Genomic DNA, 20,912 nt, shown 5'->3' with positions numbered 1-20,912 from the left:
TTGCAGCGTGTGACATGAAAGAGTGAAGAACATGTGGAGGGGAGAGGGGAAAAGTCATACGGGTGAGGGAAAGCATGGGAGGAGCCAGAGGGAGGGAGGGAGGGTTGCTGGAGGAGTTGGATAACAATGGCTGGGGTCCAAGGTTGGCTAATAGTATCTGACACACTGCAATTTTGAGGCTTATATCAACATTGTTTTTACAGCTGTAATTAAGCCACCTAATCAGAAGCACATTGGTCGGGACAGTCTGGGGCTGGAGGGGGGGTGGGGCCGACACACAGTGAGCTGTGTTCAGCCCTGCGGCGAGGCAGCAGCACCGGGCTTAACTGGGTGGAGGCCAGCCAAGGGAACTGTGGGTGGGAGAGCATCCTGAGTGTGACACACACACACACACACACACACACACACACACACACACACACACACACACACACACACACACACACACACACACACACACACACACACACACACACACACACACACACACACACACACACACACACACACACACACACACACGCACACGCACACGCGTACATGTACACACATACAGAACTACACAAGGGCTGTGCATTGTGAACCAAGGCCACACTGACTGATATTGGGAGTTGTTCAGCATGGATGTGTTCAACCATATGTATATGTGTGAGTCTGTGTCTGTGCATTTTTGTGGTTACACATCTGCTCATTGTTTTTTGAGGCTATGTGTGTGTTGCAATATTCTCTGAGTGGCGTGCATATCCTTGTTTATCAAGTGCTCAGTTATGCCCAAATCGTACTTTCTGCACGCATGTGTGCTCAAGTGCATTTGCATGTTTGTTCAGTGGACATTTTATGGTGTGTGCCTTTGTGCAAAAAAGAACAGCCTGCAAGTGTGTGTGTGTGTATGAGAGCAAGGGGATCATGTGCATGTGTGCGGTCGCCGCGGTCCCACAGACGTTCACCCCACCCCTGTCAGGGCCCAGTGCCGAGTCACCCAGGTCTCAAATGGCAACACACACACACACACACACACACACACACACACACACACACACACACACACACACACACACACACACACACACACACACACACACACACACACACACACACACACACACACACACACACACACACACACACACACACACACACACACACACACACACACACACACACTTACAGAGCAGGACGTGGAGCTCAGCTGGGGCCAAAGTCAACAGATGAGCTGGTCTGAACCGGCTCGCTGTGTGTTCTGATTGTAAATTGCGCTGGTGATGATTAGAGAACTCCAGCACAGGATGTCGACTCTTAAAACTGTCCAGAGAAAATAATTTTCTACTATGTTCAGGGAACTTTTTTTTCTTTCTCTCCTTTACACTGCTCCCCCCGCCTGCCTCCCTCTTTAATTTAAACATCATGGGGCTGTATATGTGGAGGTGGAAGGAGTCGGTGTGTAAATTGGTTTAAGGCCTCCCGAGTAAAAAAAGCCAGGCAACAGAGGCTGTTTAAAGTTTCATCTTATCTATGCAAGTCCACACACAGACTTATATATTTCTATGCACACACTCATGCATACACTTACAAATATCCCTACAGTGTATCACTTCTTTGTGTCCTATATCTGTGTATGCGTGAGGATGTTACCAAGCCATATGTCAGTGTATCCAGGTATGTGTGCATTGACAGCATTACCTAGTTGCTTATTCCAGTGTCAGAAAGTGGGCAGGAAGATCAATGAGTGTTTATGTAACACAGCCAGAACGTGATGGGGATGAATGATTATTGTTCTGCTCTTTACCGCCTACTCACTGTGTCATGATGTCATCACCCTGAGACGCACTATATCGGTCTTGCCCGTGTTGTTGTTATTTCTCCGCAAAAAACACAGGATTATGAATTCGCCCCTCACATCTGCATTACCGCACAGAGAAACACACCTATTGGATGATTGACCTCGGTGCCTCGGAGGTCGCATTACAGACTTTTATAGCTTTTTTGACTTTTAAAAACATGTTTGTATTCGTAAATACACCTTAAGCAACTACAGTCAGTATATTGGCGAAGTAGCTTGAGCAGAGTTTTCCGAACGTCCTGCCGCCTGTATCCAGCTGGTGGATGTTGTCCCGCATTCCTCACCCCCGCTGCGTCGCCCAGCTTGGCGACCATGAATGTGTTCGCAACTACTGAGCCCTCTCACCACGTGCTTCGGACTAATTTAGATTTATGTCCTTTTTAAAGACTTTGCCATTCCCTTCCTACACAGAAGACATTCTTGCTTCCCGGCTTCATTTGGTACGCACGTTGATATCATTCCAAACATGGAACCTTTAGAGGCAAAGGGAGGGAAAGATGGACGGGGAAAGAAGGACGTGTGTGTGACTTGTCTGCGTCGCTGCTTTCCTAACATTTGGCAGTAGTTCCTTTCTCCCTCCCTTGTTACTCTTTTCCACCTCCTCAGAAATGTCCAGCTTGATTTAATCAGGGAGGCGAAGGGGAAATCAAACTGGGCGTGGGACCAAAAACCTCCATATGGGGACAGGCCTGGTCCTGCGACCGACTTGACCCCGGGGGCAGGCAACAAAGACGGTCAGTGAGTTTGTGAAAGAGAGTCTGTTGATATGTGTGTAATCGTGTCTCTGTGTGCGCACGAGTGTGACTCGAGGAGGGGAATGTCGGGGAGCGGGGAGGATGTTAATGCGTCCCTCAGGTGGCAGCAACAGCACAGTCACACACAGACTTGTGTTTGACATGAAGAAGGTGGGGAGAGTATTTCCTATCCCACTACTCCCCCCTCCTCCTTTTCCTGCTGTGCGGTTCAGACGTTAGAGCCGGCATTAAATTCCTGTCGACAAGCTCCAGGTGGGGAATACGCCACGTATGCCGCCGCCGTGCCCCGAGGCCTCGCAGCAGAGTGTCTTTCTCAAACATGCTACACCTCCGTATTCCTTTTGTTCCTCTAATTCTTTTTAACCCCCCCTTTTCCTCTCTCTTCTCCCAGTTCCCCTCCCTCGGAGTGACTGTTTACGCAACGTGACGGTTCTCCCTCAGCTCGCCGGCTTGCGGTTGACCGAAACAAATAAATAAACCCAGGAAGACCCGCATTCATTCACAAACAGTCCGTGCACACCCCACAAGCACATAGCAAGATGAGAGATGGGGAGAAAATGTAAGCTGTGGGAAGAGAAAGTAAATGAAAAGCAAATCATGGCACGACTTGTGGAATGCAACTGGCAAACAGCGGAGACAACTCGCTAAACAACGGCCATGGGATTCTCTGGCCCCCTCATCTGTGTTCAACACAAATCAGGGATAGTCCAGATGTAGCCCTCGTGAATATCTGAGAGGTGCTGAGGCTACACATGACACGAGACTCCTAATTTCATTTGATAACGAGACGATTTAAAGGGGACACACACCATGTCGTGCTGAAAGCATGTTATTATATTCTTCATAGAAACTAGCTAAGGCTGGTTCGGACGCAGCGTGCAGTGTGTATTCAATCTGCAGTCACAGACCAGTGTGTGTGTGTGTGTGTACGTCTGTGTGTTCAGGAGAGGGACTTGGATGTGGAAAGACCCAGATTTATACGTTTTGCTCTTGGAATATCCCGGAGATATGTTGGAGGCAGCCGGGGGATTTTCTAAAAGTCTTCTCCGGTTTCTCTGCTTCAGCATTTCGTCGTCGTGCGGACCTGACGTGGTGACAACCGGCATTAAAATACTGCCCCCTCCTCCTCTTTTCCCACTCACACCCGTCAGCCTCTGTTTCTTTCTCCCTCTCTTGCTTGGTACTTTTCCAGACTGCTATTTCTTCCTTGAAAACAGGGTCACAGACAAGTTGAATGTAGCTGTGTCGATGCTCATATGTGTCTTGAAGTGAGAGGAAACAATGAATAACTAAAGATGTTTAAAATGACGTTTAACGCATAGATGACCTGAACAATGTGATTGTTGGGAAACACTGGGATAGCAGACTTATCGTCGCCGTTTAACGTCTTTCCTAAAAGTGTCTCAGCCACATCCCGCTCCAACAAATAATGAGTCTTCCCCTCTCCGACATGTTGCTCCTGCTACTACAACGGCGAGGGCTTCATTTCAAAGGCTTTTTCCTTGAAGCTAAATACGTATCTTATTCTAATGGTACTCCTGAGAACAGACCACTTATCCTGATATGAATTGAGAATTCACTAAAGGAAGCAGCCATGGCATGAATATGAAGCATACAACGTCAAACGGGTCGTAATACTGGAAGGGTCGATGCAGAAATATTTACGCTAAGTTCCAGTTTTATTATTAATAAACATATGGGCAAGGTTTACTCACATTGTGTGTTCGAATGTGAGAAAAGCCACAGGGCAAAGGCACTCAAAACTCACATGCAAAGCCTCAGCATCTCGCATTATGCAGCTACAATATGTGCCATTAAATACATGAACGTCTGTATGTTTGTGTCTGTGTGTTTTGCTGAAGACACGATGACATCCCGTCAGATGAAAACCCAATGCATGACTCCCGTTGCCGTTTCCACGGCACCATAAATAAGTCATTTAGGTCAGAGGAAATGATTAAGTGCTGATAATATTGTGAGTCTTTTTGTGGATATTGATGTCAAAGTGAACTGGAAGACCAAAATGGTCTGTGTGGGTGGTTGACTAGATGTGAAACCGCACGAGTGTCCTTGAGACCAGCAGTTCTTTAGTGTGTGTGTGTGTGTGTGTGTGTGTGTGTGTGTGTGTGTGTGTGTGTGTGTGTGTGTGTGTGTGTGTGTGTGTGTGTGTGTGTGTGTGTGTGTGTGTGTGTGTGTGTGTGTGTGTGTGTGTGTGTGGGGGGGGGCATGGGCGTGTGTGTCTGGGCAAGTGTGTGTCTGGACGAGCTCTGGCAGGAACTTGGGAAACCACTGGCAGTTTCTCCAATAGAACCCAGTGTGGACTTGTTTGTTGACTCAGTGATGGTTGGAGGGGCAAGTGTTGCCATCTTAACACAAGCACAGCCGAGTGGGACACACACACACACACACACACACACACACACACACACACACACACACACACACACACACACACACACACACACACACACACACACACACACACACACACACACACACACACACACACACACACACACACACACACTGAGAAAACAACATCAAGTAGAGGGTGCAGTGTGTAGCCTGAGTGCAGCTTGCCTCCTCCTTATGTTAATCCACGGCAGATGCATACAGTACCATTTGAATGGTAAACTTCACTTGCAGCCAAAGGGATGCATTTGGTTTGGGATAGGACCCTTGGAACTGCACTTCACTGCAGCTCAGGTGTGCCAACAAACTCTGGATGACACCACATGTCTATTCTCCAGTTTCTTTCTTTATTTTCCCTTACCTAAAATGGTGTGGGGTGCAAAAGAAGCTTTGATTTACACATAGCTGGCTGTGTTATTTTTAATTTATTGGACAAAGCTTCCGCAGGGGAAGCCACCAGAGAGAATCTGGTGGTTTAAGCAGACTCTATTGCCGCCTGGACTTTGTATTAATAGTGAGAGCTCAAAAGCACAATCAGATCACCAAAGCAAACAGCACACAGTAAAAGTCAGCTGTCACTGTTTTTATCAATTGTTGTAGTGGTCGTCTACAGTGAGCAGGATGCGTAGAGGAAATGTAAAGGTTCAGGAGCATTAAGTATGACCAAATCCGTACAAAACGAGGTGTTGATAATGCATGGAATAGTTATCTTGTTTAACATTTGAGTAATTTCCTTTTGGGTATTGCAAGCGATACAAATGTATTCATGTCTAATAGTTATTAATGCTAATTTTAACCTCTCATATTTGTTTATACTTATCATGAGGTAATGGGGACCACTGGGGAGCCAATTGTTTAATAGGAAGGGCAGATATAATTTCAGCACACTGCTAACACACGGGGAGTTGCATCTGGCGAATGGTCAATATCCTCAATCGATGCCGTTCAAATGTGGGATGCCATCGGGCCTGACAGCAATGAATTGTATTATTTTGGGCAGAGTGAAGAACAGGTCGAGTGGGATTGTTTTGTTTTGGGAATCTAAGCCCAATATTTATTTTCTGTACACATTGGAGTTTGGGTCAAATCACTGCAGGCGCATGAAACTTGGCTACTAGATTCTAGAGCAACTCCATAATTGATTTGGAAACATACAATGGCTGCTCAATCAGGGTTCTCTTTAAGCTCTGATCACTGACAACAGCAGCACATGTTTGATAAGGCTTTTTCATTAGAGAGTGATTAGCAGCATATTACAACAATATTCCCTCCGTCTTCAGCAACGAGTTAATCTCCTTAAAAAGGGAAATAAGATTGAAGCGTTGTGGTGTTCTCTAAATTGGAAAAGAAGACAATTAGGCCGTCTCGTGGGCGTGGCTGTCAGTCAACCCGCTGTTGCAAGGTGTTCTGTGAGGTGAAATGAAGCAGGCGGGCTAGGGGAGAGGTGGTGTGGTGAGATGGAGAGGCCAGGCAGCCGAGGGGCTACACCGGAGCAGCCGAGTGCTGGGGAGGGAAACACTATCGCACTGTTCGTTTGGAGACATTCTGTCAAAGCCGGCCCGGGCTGACACCTCGGATCACAGTTTGATAGACGGAAGAGTAGCTCTCTCTGACTAGGTCCTATTAAGGTGGATGTTTTCAAAGTTTGGGCCTGGCACTAGGGAAAAAATAGGAAGGACACAGAGGGGAAGTGGAGCCTGAGCAGAGCTGACATGCTTCAAGGCCCCCTTCCCCAAACACGCAGTCGGGGGTCAAATCGCTTTTCTTACTTTTGCGCATTCTGGCTTGGTGTCCAACTTAGTGAATGTCCGATAAAAGAAGAGAGCAGGAGACACACACACACACACACACACACACACACACACACACACACACACACACACACACACACACACACACACACACACACACACACACACACACACACACACACACACACACACACACACACACAATTTGCAATTTTAATTGTATTCTTGTACATTGACTGTCAACATTCTGCTGTGACAAAACAATTCCCCAACTTTGGATGATTAAAAGTATCTATCTATTTATCTATCTTGCAATGTCACATTTTAGAATACACAATGACACACATGCTCCATCCTGCAAAGCATGCATGGTCGCGTGTAAACACATGTTTGCAAGCGTTCATGCAGGCCAGCAGCCGTGCATATCTGCATGTGTAGCTGTATATCCTATAGCGAGCAGACTGACTTGTGTCCAGTAGCATTAGTGTTCGTAGGTTTTCGTGCAAGACCGTTTGTACCCCACTGCACCCCCCCTCTCCTGGATCAATGCTCTCCCGCTGTCACAGTGCAGTGAACAGGCAGAGGCAGCCAAGAGAGGCCTGCTGGACCTACAGAGGCACAACAGCATTGAGAGGTAGTAGAGGGGGGTGGATGGTGGGGGTAACGCTCGTGTGTGTGTGTGTGTGTGTGCACTGCTAGTCGTCAGAGAAGGGCGAAAGCAGACACACTGCACCTTGACCACCTATTATGAAGCTCTTTGCCGCGATGTCAAGTGAAAGCAAGTTAATTGGGTGAAGCTGTAGAGCATGTTAGGGCGGTGGTTGAGGGCTCGCCGGCTTGACAGTTGAGTGTCAGCGGGACCCAGTGAAGTGTGGCTGAGAGACAGAGCCCTGTCACCGGCCTAAAGCAGGGCCGCTGGGGCTGTTAGGGAGAGAGGCACACCCCTCCCTGCGCACACACACACACACACACACACGCACGCACGCACGCACGCACACACACACACACACTCAATTACACTCACCAATCTTCTCTGGTGTCCGCCCACACTCTGTCACAAATTAAGATTATTTAGGAAACAGTTAAATGATACCTTTTTCTTAAGTTAAAGAATTAACTTTATTTTGCAAAGGTATCACACATTGGAGTGATAATAAAGTGTAATAATTAGCTGTTGACTTACGACAGGAAAGTAGTTGTTTACTTGTTTGGAAACATTTAAATTAAAAAACATTTAAAAAAAAGATTTGTGCCTAGTGCAGTTCATCTTTGAACTAAGTGAGATAAATTAAGCACATTGTCAGCATGGTTTTGTTAAGTTGTTTTGAATCCTTTTTGGAAGATTGTGTATAATAATTACATTTAAATAGAAAGATCTGTTTGGACATCGCCAATGACAACATCTCATAGCTGTTTATTTTTCAAGAGAATTGTACCCTTTGAAAGTATTTACATTTCCTCTTAATGTAGTCAGATAATTACTGACAATACGAACTTAAACTGTGACTCAAACTGCTATTTAATGTAGTGATCTGATTAATGTTGTATTATTGTGGTTTTATTATGCAACGTACCTGCCAAACACTTTTTCTGCGATTCCACAAATCTAATTAAATATTCGTAATATGCGCTATATTAAACCCCATCCCCATGTTTGCTGCTTTGATTTCCTCCTTTCCCTCAATGTATTCACTCATCTAAGGGCAATGAGTGGGGGACCTGACAAGTTATTGACTGACCTAAGCAGAACTTAGCAAAAGAGGCCCCAAATCTCCAGCGTTAAGCGATTCCCGGGGGAGGGTCGTAGAGCGGCGCTGCAGATAGTGTCGGAGGGTTGCAGGGGCGCCCATTTATCTTCCTAAAGCTCACATTCAATCTCCATCACACTGTCAGATGGAAATGTGTACCATTCACCCCCCCAGAAGTGCTACTCAGTGCCCCTCTCTCAGTATGACAAAAAAACCCTAATTAGAGAAGATTGAATGATAGATGAGAGGACGATGGCTGTGGCCCCGAGATCATTGCGTTTTACACAACGTTATGTCCGTGGCTGTAATACGTGTGCTGAGCAGTGTGGGAATCAAGCATGGCAGCGGATCCCCTGCTATGGGTGTCTCAACATACTCAACGATCCATAATGTAGGCCTTATGAAACTGATGGGCCAGAACACAGTCTCTATTCTGAAAGGCACAAAGCATTTGACAAGGTTGTTAGGACCTTTTTCCGGCCACAGTCACCGATTAGGCTAATCCGCTCGATTTGTGTTTGTATCAAGCAGTGCGGAAGCGTATAAAAGACACTCGGAGCTCTGCCCCCACGTTTAAATCCACAGCTCTGTGCCAAAGCGTTCCTACATTTTCAATTTAGTCCAAATGTGATGTATTTTTTACGAGTTGACTTTAGTATAAGGATACAACAGATGGAATCCACCCCTGCAGCCAGACACAAGCCCTTTGACACTGAATGGACCACTTGCCTCAGGCAGCTCTGAAATAATTATGTTAATTTGATTATCCTGCAGTACACTATTTAAAAAGTAACACATCTCACTGAGCTGCATTTGAAAGGTTAGGCGTTAGAGTGATCCTTCAAATAAAATGTGAAACAAAATAGTGGGATAAACTTCAGTGGAGAAATCCTCTAATTGGTCTTTAGCACTTACTGAGCATTTCATATAAACCGGCGGGTTGTCCTTACAGTCCTAACCTCACGAGTACCGCCTAAAACCTGAGCATCAGCTTAATGCGATCAGATACACTTTTAAAATCTAATTCCTCAAACATTTCTACCATTGTCCAAATGTCTGATTTCACTTCACGACTCTCGACTCCTCTCCTAACAGCTTTTGTAAACTGCTTAAAGGACCATTACGTCTCCTTACTTCCTCTATCGGGTTAAATGTACTATAAGAAGTGGAGTCGAGCAGTTCAAGTTAAAAGGCAATAAGCACTCGTGAACAGTACCTCTGTGATGAAATACTTTTTCATTGCCATCTCCTTATTCTATTCATCTTTTATAACCCAGATATTAATAGACATATCTGTACTTCAACATCATGAAAAAGTAAATTCGGCGTACCATTCAGAATATCTATTAAGACTCTGCATGGACTATTTGAGTCACCATCAAACGGTATTCACAGAAGTTAATAATGTCAAGTGAGTCATTGACATGCATGGTGAAGCTCATCATCAGATAAAAGCACAAAGGGTTATTCTAACTTCCACAGATGGCCTTGCTGCTCAGTTTCTCTTTTAATTCATTTTTGTTGCAACTCATGGCATACTTGAAAACTCGTCGTGTTTTTGTGATACATATTATGGCATAAGAAAAAAAAACATGATTAATGATTTATGTTTGATCAAACTGAAGCCAATTGTCAGTTTACCAAATGAATGAAACGTTGTTTTGAAATGTTCACGTCTCCATAATTGAACATACAAAATGTTGTTTTGTTTTTTTAAATGTTAATTTACCAAACCACAATTATTAATAATCAGTTATACTATGTTAATTCATAATACTGCCCAACTTTTAATTTGATATATTGCTGTAAATACAACAATAATCCGTAGTGAGCTGTGGTATTTCCTTAATTACATAGCAATTTAAGCAATTCAATAAATTCAATTACACAGAAGCTGTGATGTCACAAGAGACCACTTCTCTTATTTTCTTAATCTATTGCAATTAAAAAAAAAAAAGAGAGATAAGTTTGGCGTCTAATTTTTAAAAGTTCCTAACAACGAAAAAAGGGTGAGAAAATCAATAAGCCATTTTAGTCTCTATCTATCAAAGCGGATTCCTTCTTGTCGGTTTCAAAGTGGGGATGTGGCACTTTAATAGGATAGCGCGAGGCTGTTTGAAATGTATGCCAATGATTCCTGTCATTTCATGGCAGCCCGGCCATGGTTCACTGAGCGCCCACTTCTCCCCTGTCAGCTCGACTGAAGACAAGCATTTAGTTGCAAACTTTGAGCAGGTTGCGCAAACCAGAAATGATGTGACTGCTACTTCCAATCCCCATCCTTCTCTTTCATGCTGCAATGCCACTGGCGGTCAAAGGAAGGGGAGAGGAGTGCGCTCTCCCTCATTTAACTGAAGAACATGCTGATTTAGTAAAAACCTGAAAGGTGAATAGACGAGAGGGGGGGTTTAAGTGACAAGAAAAGAGAGGATGGGTCGGAGAGGAGAAATACATGGAGGCAGAGGAAGTCAAAGGTTATCAGTTGACCTTTTGTGTCAAATGTCTTGTTTGTTTGTTGTCGTCAAATTAATTTGATAATTTAGGCTTGAGGTTTACACTCTTAACTTTAACTGTTACACTCACAGGACTACGGCGTTCATTTCTAATGCATGGCCACCATCATTTCCAGATATCGATATAATGTCGCAGTCACACGTTTTTTCCCGTGTCTTAACACTTGGCCAGTAAGTCCGTATCAAGTAGCCCTGCTGGCTAGCTGACAGTTTGTGTGCGTCAAGGCCACGGCCCTGTATTTTCTGCCTTGTAGCACACCAAAGTAAAATCGCTTGTCAGGCCGAGGTGTCTGTGAGCTGACAAGATGCCCCAGTGACATTTCAGCTCGAAAGAGCAAGTGTCTTGCAACCGAGTGGTCAAATATCAGAGAATAGGTCAAGCAGGGCGGAGCTGAGTGCTATCCGGAAGGCCAGTCTCTACCAAACGCCAAACGCCCCCTTGACTTTGACAAGTGGGACTGCTGGGGGGTCAGTGAGGGCAGCGAAGGGGCGGCTGTGCGACGGAACAAAGTGATGTTCTGTTGGGCATGGCCAGACAGTGTGCACCTTATTGGCTTCAAAAGGGAAAAGACATTGACATTGATTAATCTTCTTAACCCTCTTGAACATGAAGAGAGTGGTGGGAGCTTAGAGTGGAGGGGGTTTGGCAGCCCCATAAGATGGGCCACTCCAGTGGTTTGTACGGAGCATGGCCCCCTGAAATGTACTCTGACATTCATTAGAATATCTTTGACACCTATCATGGGGGAACCGGCAGAGGCTAGAGGAGGAGAGCGCGGTCTCCAGTGATCGCAGTCACCCCCAAACCTTTTACATCGGGTCATGTGAGTGAATCTCTGCTGGCTGAAGACTGTGAGGTACTCCAGCGTGAACACAACGCCATCTGATGGGTTTGCATACATAGTTCATTTTATGGTAGTTCTTACATGGGGACAGTAATAATTAGTCTGTTGCATCCTGCATGAATATGGCTGGAAAGAACATTCATCCATTTACTTTTGGACAGTGAAATTGTACTTTGGGTATTGGTATACACACAGAGTTGTAAGTGAAACAAAGAAGCGCCTGAATAAAGTGCAAGCCTTTGCATATACAGTAAGGTGTCAATTCTACCGTCCAGTTGCTGTTCTAAAAACATGAAAGCTGCTACCTTTAGCTTAGGCCTTTGTGTTTTTGTGTTTTTATGCTGTTTTCCTGTTTTTGATGAATTTTAATGGAAACAGATAGAGAAAGAGAGAGAGAGATAGAGAAGAGAGAGAGCATGTGTCAAAGTCTTGACAGCCATCAAGGCAATACGGCTGTGCTGACATAAATATTTAACACTGAGGGGCAACCTACAGCATGTCATGTCACGGCCGTGATTAGGGTGAACGGTGACCCCCTCTCATATAACATGGTTTCATGTAGGAGGGTGGCGGGGGGGCATGTGTCAGCGCTTCATCGGCTCCCTATCAGAGGGCGGACGATGCTCCCTTTAACCCTCATTTCCATAAAGCCATTCCTTTGGAACAGTGTTCCCCGAAGGTCTCGACTCCCTACCTGCTTATTCTCCATCTGCAGGTGGTGCAGAATCCTCTGAGACTACACGATCAGGCCTGTGTGTGTGTGTGTGTGTGTGTGTGTGTGTGTGTGTGTGTGTGTGTGTGTGTGTGTGTGTGTGTGTGTGTGTGTGTGTGTGTGTGTGTGTGTGTGTGTGTGTGTGTGTGTGTGTGTGTGTGTGTGTGTGTGTGGCCTAGCATTACTATACTTGTGGGGACCTAAATCTGTTTACATAGTCACGTGTGGGGACTGGCTTCCCTTATGGGGACAAAATGGAGGTCCCCATGAGGGGGATCATTAATTTATTAATTTTAGGGTGAAGACTTGGTTAGGGTTAGGGTTAGGGTAAGGCATGTGTTGGTTATGGTTAAGGTTAGGATAAGTCTCCAGGAAATGCATGAAAGTCAATGTAATGTCCCCTGAAGTGATGTATACATGGTATGTGTGTGTGTGTGTGTGTGTGTGTGTGTGTGTGTGTGTGTGTGTGTGTGTGTGTGTGTGTGTGTGTGTGTGTGTGTGTGTGTGTGTGTGTGTTGTGTGTGTGTGTGTGTGTGTGTGTGTGTGTGTTACTCCACTTGCCATCAGACCTCTTAAGAGCCTGGTGGTGTAGGTCCAGGAGCTGTTTATCATTCAGCCAACATCATTTGGTTGTTTCTCATCGATTGGTTCAAAAATGTTTTTCCAATGTTATGTCATTGTTTGCGGGCCGTCAAGGCTGAGCCCCCTGTGAATAATTCCAACCTTAATTGGAAAGAAATCCATATGTGGAACTTCACTTGCACATTGGATCACAGTTCCTTGAAGAAACAATTACAAACCATAGAGAGGTAATCAATGGCTTCACATCGCCATGAAATGTCACCAGATGCAACTGATATGGCCCCGTAGTATCTGCATTTTTTTCCCCCCAAAGTATGGAGAGAATAAAGAACAAGAAACAGTTGCAAAGAGATAGTGAAAAGCAGCACATTCTACATTAGCTAAAATACATACATGCATGTGAATTAAACCTCATTTTTGAGTTCAGAATCTCAGTTAATGAACCACCAGTTCACATTAGCAGCTAGTGTCTTACAGCACTTTCTTTTTCAGCCTCTAACCCGTCGGGTGTTAATATAGAGCTTCTTCTAATCATCCTTCTTAAACATAAAGATGATAAGGAACTGTGGGACACAATCATATAATAATGCATAATGTTAGAATGTATTCAAGGTTTATTGGGGTTAGGCCTCCCGACTGTAAGTCAACACGTTAATCATACTAATAAGTTAACCTCCACTATTGATTCGTTGGCCTAGTTTCTCCAGAAGAAAATGGATGATGCTTAATAACTAATAAGGTACAAAAAACGATTTTCAGTATTAATTACAAAAGGGACTGAAAAATGCAACATTCGGAAATAATGTTACTTTTAATGCTCGGATAAAAAAAGTTGTTATCTCAGTCTGCCTTTAATAGTAATTCTGGGACATTGTTTCAGTCTCTCTGAAGTGTATACAAACGGCACAACAACAGTTCGAAAGCATTGTGATTTGACGACAAAAAAACAACATGTTTTTGTCTCGGCCACAAAAGTAGGAGAGAAGCACTTGGCACTATATAATTTACCTTCAGCACTTGGGAGATCCTCCTTTTCCAGTAGGCTGAGCTGATAGCTCTTCCGGTAGATGACATATTACACCCGGCCTGTGGTCATGCCCAGGCTCCATCTCTCCAGTTCTTTGTTCAGTCACAAATCATTCTGTGGGCTCCCTTAAGTGCATCTGTGTTTGTTAAGTGCCCAGACCATAGACCGTGGTGTTAATCCAATTTGTCCTTAACATTTTCTCCAGCAGTTGCCATGTGGTTGGGTGGTTAAAGGAGGATAGTGACACACCTGGGAGAAAAGGAAATAACTCTCCCAAGGTACAGGAGAGGGATGAACTTGAAGCAAACAACACGAGAGGGGATGAAGATGGGCTGTGAGTGCTGCTACCTGTCCCTGTAGTCGTTTAGTCTCACACACACACACACACACACACACACACACGCGCGCACACGCACACACACACACACACACACACACACACACACACACACACACACACACACACACACACACACACACTCATCGTCACATATAGTGAGACAAAAGTCTCTGATTAAATTTTAATGGGAAGCCTTTTTAGGCCAGCCTATTGTCTTTCCCATTAAAGTCCCGGGGATACTGGTATCTCTCTAGTGAGCGGTGACAATAGACGGCCCTCGTATACTCTCCTCCCCTCCTCTCCAGCAGGGAGACGGAAGTGGGATGTTATTATTATTTCATGCCTCAGAAGAGTCCAGCGCTCACTTTAGGGCTCGGTCACAGCAGTGGAGCATCCTGCTCGGGGAATGCTCTGAGAGGTGCTCTGAGTGCACACACTATTGTTCACTTCAGGTTGTGTGCCATTTTCTTACATGCCCCCTGAGCGGAAGAGAAGCGTTGTTATTTCAGCCTTGTTTCGCATGGTAAGACAAGAAAAGCATTTAGCGCTCCAGAGCAGGTCAAAGGTGACAGGCAGAGTAGTGGACAAGCAAACTGTAAAGTCCTGTTCACAATAAGCTAAATAAAAGTCAAAATAATGACAGTGGCCATACTGTATGAAAACAGTAAATGTCCAGGAACTGTAACAACTGTTTTCACAAGATTTTAACTATTATCGAAGCCAAACGTTTTGTTCGAGAGGGCGCAAGGAATTACACAGAGAAACAGGTGAAGCAGTACTATTACATTTACACCCCCAGCTGCTGGTGGGTCAATTAATCTAAATACTAATGAACAGTTATGGCTGGGTTTAGGCCGCAGCAAGAAACACAGAACACAAAAACAAGTGTTGAGTTTTACCAGTTCAGTCAGAACCCAGTTCATTTCCAGCACTGAGATGTTGTGTGTCACTATCTCTAAAATTCAAAAAAAAATAAAGGTTTTAATTGACGCCATACATGCCATTGTTTTCCTTTCACTGCGACAAATACCTTTCTAAAATCTAGGCAGTAAAAAAACGTCAGTAAACACCTACAACTATATACATTTCAATTAAAGAGTTAAAAAAACATCTGTTTGCCTTCAAAACATTTCTCCTAAGATTTATGTTGTACCATAACAACGCTGAGAGCATCTGATTCAAGCGTATTGATGCCTACATCTGATTCCTTGGGAGGCGTTCGGTTCATTAGACCCCCCTGATAATTGAATTGTTGAAACCATTGTTTGTTTTATAGTTCTGCTGTGTGCGCTAATGGCTTCTGGTAGATGGCCGTTGATATTGTTATAGATCCAGCGCCATGTCAACGTTTGCAGATATCTTTGGCTCTCTTCAAATGTGTATTCGTTCAGAGGTATACAACTCATCGGACCGTCGGCTTGTTTGATTACAACTACAATTGAGTTCAGAATCATGACTAAGGCATTTTAAGTATTTCTTTGAAATGGTCCTCTTATAATATAGATACAGTTGGATTTGACCACTGTCATTTTTAATTGCAGTGAGCAAATACAAATCATTGCCTGAAATCAAATGTGACCAGCCTTCAGTGTAAATGTTGAATTATACATTTATGTATGTATTCCTCTCTTACAACCTTTCAGCGGCCGTTGTTCAGGGAGTTGGGATTGTTCGGTGTCTGTGCATCCCGAAGACATCTGAGGGTATAATTAATGAAAAATAGACTAGCTGTGACCTTTGAGCTGAGTGATTGACGCAGACGGACAGTTACAATCTTTTAACCTTCAGAAATGTCAAGATGAACCTAAACTCTGTGGCTGGGCCCGCTGACACCTGTCCTCCTTCCTCTCGCACTTTGCGTGCCACAGTATGAGTCTCCTTATGTTTACTATCACCATATTGATTTGTTTGTGAAGACAGCTGTGGTGCGCATTAAATATTCACAGCTTGTTTTTTCCCTTTCACCATCACTTTATTCCAAAAAGCAATTTGTCTCCTTTACTCTTTATAAGTTGTGTTCTGCTCACGAGTTGCAGGCAAATCCTTTCCACCATTAATTTTTAAATCTCTATTCTTTTGAATCTCTAAATCCCCTTATCTCCTGTGGCAGTTAGCTCATTTTGTCTGGTTGTGAAAAGAGCTCCCTCACACTTCCACTTCTGATAACTATCACTGTCTGCGTTTACCCGGCACACTGAGGTGGTGCATAGGACGGACCATCCTGTCCACCCTTATAATTGATTCGTAGGATCAAGCTTGGATTTTTCCCACCGAAAAAAGATATCAAAGACGGAAGATATCACAGCCAGAGTCAACCTGATCCACACTTCTGTCAACCAACTCAAAGTTTCCTCATATTTATTTCAGAGGGCGGCGAAACCTTCTCTGTTCTGCTCGTTGTTTGTTGTTTTGTTCCCGCAGAACATTGTTTAAAACACTGGGAAAGTAGCTGAGGCAGATTAAAGCACTCTTTCCCTTCTCATTCTTATTTCCCGACGCTCCCAGTGGAGCAGAGACTGAAGTCTTTGCTGCCGTCAGAGTGATTAGGTGTGGCTGCGGAGGCCAGCTTCCTACCCCCGTTTCCAGCAGGTCCTAATTTCATGTGAGTAGCTGAAAGGATGCGTTTGCGTTTATTTGCGCCTTTTATGTCGGAAAACTTCAAAGGCGCCCTCTCCTCTTCACCTACCAGCAATGACAGATAGCGCACCCTGGGAGAGAGGGCGAATACACATGCGCCACACCCCCTCCGCAAAGAAGTAAAAGAGCATGGAAGTGATATTAGGAGGGCTGCAGGTGAGAGGCGTCCGTTAATATGTTAATGTAATCCTCCTGTTAGGTGTCTCCAATCCCCGGAAGACGGGCAGTAATCAGTTTGTTCCTGTCTGCTGGCTTTCTGGGAGGGAAAGGCGGCACTAATCAGAAGTGGCGTAGCTCTCGCAGATGCCTGGCAAAGGGGAGGGGAGAGAGATGACACCTCACGGATTTATTACCTCCCCATCTTCATCCTGAGCTGGGTGAATCCTGCAGAAAATGGGCAAAATAAATAAAGCTAACCACCATGTTAACCAAACATGGCAATTGCAAGCCTGGAAATCCTAAATCAAAGACGCCTCTTGAGTTTTGCCTTTGTGTATTTGTCTCCTTTGCATATATGAATTATTATTCTCAACTCATTGTTACCATTATCTTCCTTTTCTCCACTGTGCCACTTCGGATTGTGAAAGACTTTTTGTAAAAGGAGAAAATGTGACGCAGTTAAGTAGGTTAAATGTAACTTCTTTCACAATATTTGGACAATTATTAATGATTATATTCATCGTTGATCTGCAGACAACCTTTTCTCAAAATGTAATTTATTGAGATGAATAATTAAAAGATTTTTAGTGTACGATCATGTAAGAAAAATGGAAGGAAAAGCAGAAAATAGCAACAACTGAAAAGCAGGAATTCAGTTAATATTTTGTGTTTATGTTTAAAATAATTAAATCAGCTCCCAATTAATATATTATAATTAGCAGTCTAAGTTGTACAGTATACGCTTATTACAATCGTTTCAGCTTTGAACAAAATATATTTTTCTATTGATTTTAAAATGGCTGGTAAGAATGAAAAACAAAAAAGAAAAAAAACATTTTTCACCCCTCCTCCACTTGACTCCTCAGTCTTGGGGCTTTTTAATTAAAAATGGTTCCATTGTCTATGTTTACTTTGCATTTTGGAAAGTGATGCAACCCCACTTTGTAGTCGGGCTGTTAGGCCATGCCCCTAATAAGTTTGGAAATCGAGCATCACATTAAGGGTCTGACCTTTCGATGTAACTAAACTGGCCTTTTCACCCACAGACATTCACCTTTGACCCCTGTCATTCTCAGTACTCTGTGCACAGGTTATCAGTTAAGTATTGATTAAATATCTTGTCTTAAAGATGCTCAGGTATTGAGCCCTTTAGTTTGTGGTGGATTTTAATGAGAGATAACATATTCGTTGAATTATCAGTGGAATACATTTCAGAACAAGAAATAATAATACAAGTGCGTTAGGTCTGTCGTGGTTTAGTGTGTCATCACTCTTCAGCCAAATTCATTTTCAGGGGAACATTTGTGAAAAGTGATTTTGAATAGAACATTAACAGATCATTTTTAGTTGAAGTGGTAGTTCTTTTGTGTCTTTATCTGTCGCTGGGAGAGTAAGTCTCACTTTCTTTCTTTCTTTCTTTCTGTGGTAAGGTAGTGAACAGTGGAGTCGTGTGTGTGTGTGTGTAAATGTGTGTGTCCATGTGTGCACACACAGTGCGTGGCAGGACAAGACGGTAAAGGTCAGCACGATGAGTTCAGGAATGACAGGAAACAATGAACCTTCCCAGGTCCAGTAAATTAACCCATGTCACGGGCTGCTCATTCCTACTGATCAATACTGAACACTTTGCTTTCAGAAAATGAGGGTCATCCTCCTCGGGCCCCAGCCTCCCGGGGGACACGCAGGAACGCTGATAAAACAATCACCATAAAGAGGTTCCAGACTCACAGCAAAGAGCGAGTGCTGGAGGCTCCTTCAGTGTCAGTGTGTGTGCTAAGAGCCACTCGCTCTCGTCCAATCCCCCCTACCACCGCGGCTAGCTCCGCTCTGACAGGGCCGCGGTCGATAAAGTGGATTTGAGATATAAATGTTTTCCAGAGCCCTCTCCATCACTTGGAGACACCTGCAGGACAGAGCACAGCGACACACAGGGAGGCTCTATTCCACCGCCTGCGTCCCCCCCCCGTCCCCCATTTAGAAAGTTAGTCCCAGAACGTGGCGTGAACGCTGCTACCGGTACGTCTCGTAATCTGTGACAGCTTTGGTACTTACTTTTATCTCTCTGAATTTCCTGAAGTAATTGAAGAGCTACAAAAAAAGTCCTCTGAGAGTTATATGCTTTGGAGACACAGGAGTTAGATAAAATACCTTGAAAGTATACACAGCATCCCAAGTGGCTTGAGCACTTTCATCCAGCAGTACCTCGCTTGTTATTGTACGCTTGTGGCATGGGAATGTACGGCAGTTTATTGGTTAATGCGTTGCTGCGTTGGTTCAACCGTCCAAAATGAATGACCTAATGGATTACATTTAAATATAAAACATTAATGGTCCATAAAGGATGATACTATTAATTTTGAGTGTTTTAAGTGACACTACCAGGAAGACATTTTTTCAATTTCCCACACTCAGGATACCAACGATGTAGATTTGATCAAACTGTAGTTAAATACCAACTTTAACCCTCCAGGTTTATCATTTGGTGGTGTTGAGGTAGGAAAGGGTGAACGAGCAGCGATGGTAAATGCTAAAGCTAAAAGGTTTATATTTGATCCTCAATAGATATTATAGGGATAGGGTCGTGGCGGTATTTAACATTCACACATCAGGAATGTTTGACTCAGTATTGACGGTTAGTGTTACAAGCATTCACCCTTATTAGGATTAGCATTAGCATTAGGATGTACACTTACTCAATGAAGAGAGTGAATCAACCCTTTTAATTGAAACATTTTAATTTCCCTCTGACAACATTTCCCCTTATGATCCCATACTTGTAAGTATATAAGTTGCCTGGTTAACATGTCTTTTTTGGTTTTCTGTTGTTTTAATGAATCAGCCTCACAGGGACGGCAGCATGCCAGGCTTTCATTCTTGTTTAATTTTGAATCAATCTGCTATTCTTTCCTACTTTTTTAATTTCCGTAGCTGGTGTTGACATCTTCTTTTTGATCAATTCCCCTCATATAGTAGCCTAGTATTGATAGTATTTTCTGCTGTCGTCTACCTTCACAGCACACAAACAGCGCACACACACTTAAATGTGTAGACGAGACACACACACACACCCAGCCAGCCAGCGATGCCTCCTGACCTCAGCTTGCGGTCGCTGCTGGCTGCCCAGAGAATATTAAAGGCTTAGATAAAGGGAGCTGGAAACCGGTTGGGGCTGGCCCATCGGCCCGGAGAAAGTGCTTGGAGCAGCAGTTGCAGTGGCGGCTCAGGGAGCCCTTTTTCCATTAGGAGTCATTTCCAGGTCCACCCTCAGCCGGTGACAAAGTGGTCTCTGCGTCTTCATTTTCTGCTGAACGCGTGTGAGCCGGAGGGAGGGAGGGACTGTCATCAGTTACTGCTGCCGCCGCCCCCTAATTGCAGCCAACTGTCGATGCGTGCATTTGGACCTTTTTCAGGTCTACATTATTTATTGGGAAAAAAATATTGTATTGATTTTGGATGGCACGCTGAGGTATAAGTGATGTTGCTAAAGAGCTGACAAGACACTCTATAAACTTTTATAACAGTGTCGTCGTCGTGCTTTGCTCACTGATAATTAACACGTCTGAATTCAACGTAGGACAGAATACGGCTGCA

General features: G+C 44.1%; 1 long non-coding RNA gene across 4 annotated transcripts in view; it reads left to right on the top strand.

Annotated features, from left to right (window-relative positions):
- The window catches only part of LOC117449324 (uncharacterized), a 101,330-nt gene that overhangs the window by 24,873 nt on the left and 55,545 nt on the right, over positions 1 to 20,912 (top strand). For 3 of the 4 annotated variants that reach the window (XR_004552470.1, XR_011643477.1, XR_004552473.1), the window contains one exon: positions 17,362 to 17,573. The exons of the other annotated variant lie outside the window; for it this stretch is intronic. This is a non-coding gene — a long non-coding RNA (uncharacterized lncRNA). Of the gene's footprint in view, positions 1 to 17,361; positions 17,574 to 20,912 lie in introns of those variants that run through there. 4 annotated transcript variants of the gene reach the window in all.

The sequence above is a fragment of the Pseudochaenichthys georgianus genome, chromosome 1, assembly GCF_902827115.2.
Source record: "Pseudochaenichthys georgianus chromosome 1, fPseGeo1.2, whole genome shotgun sequence".
Classification (NCBI taxonomy): Eukaryota; Metazoa; Chordata; class Actinopteri; order Perciformes; family Channichthyidae; genus Pseudochaenichthys; species Pseudochaenichthys georgianus.
The sequence above is the reverse complement of the archived record's forward strand: the minus strand, read 5'-3'. Positions and strand labels throughout refer to the sequence as shown.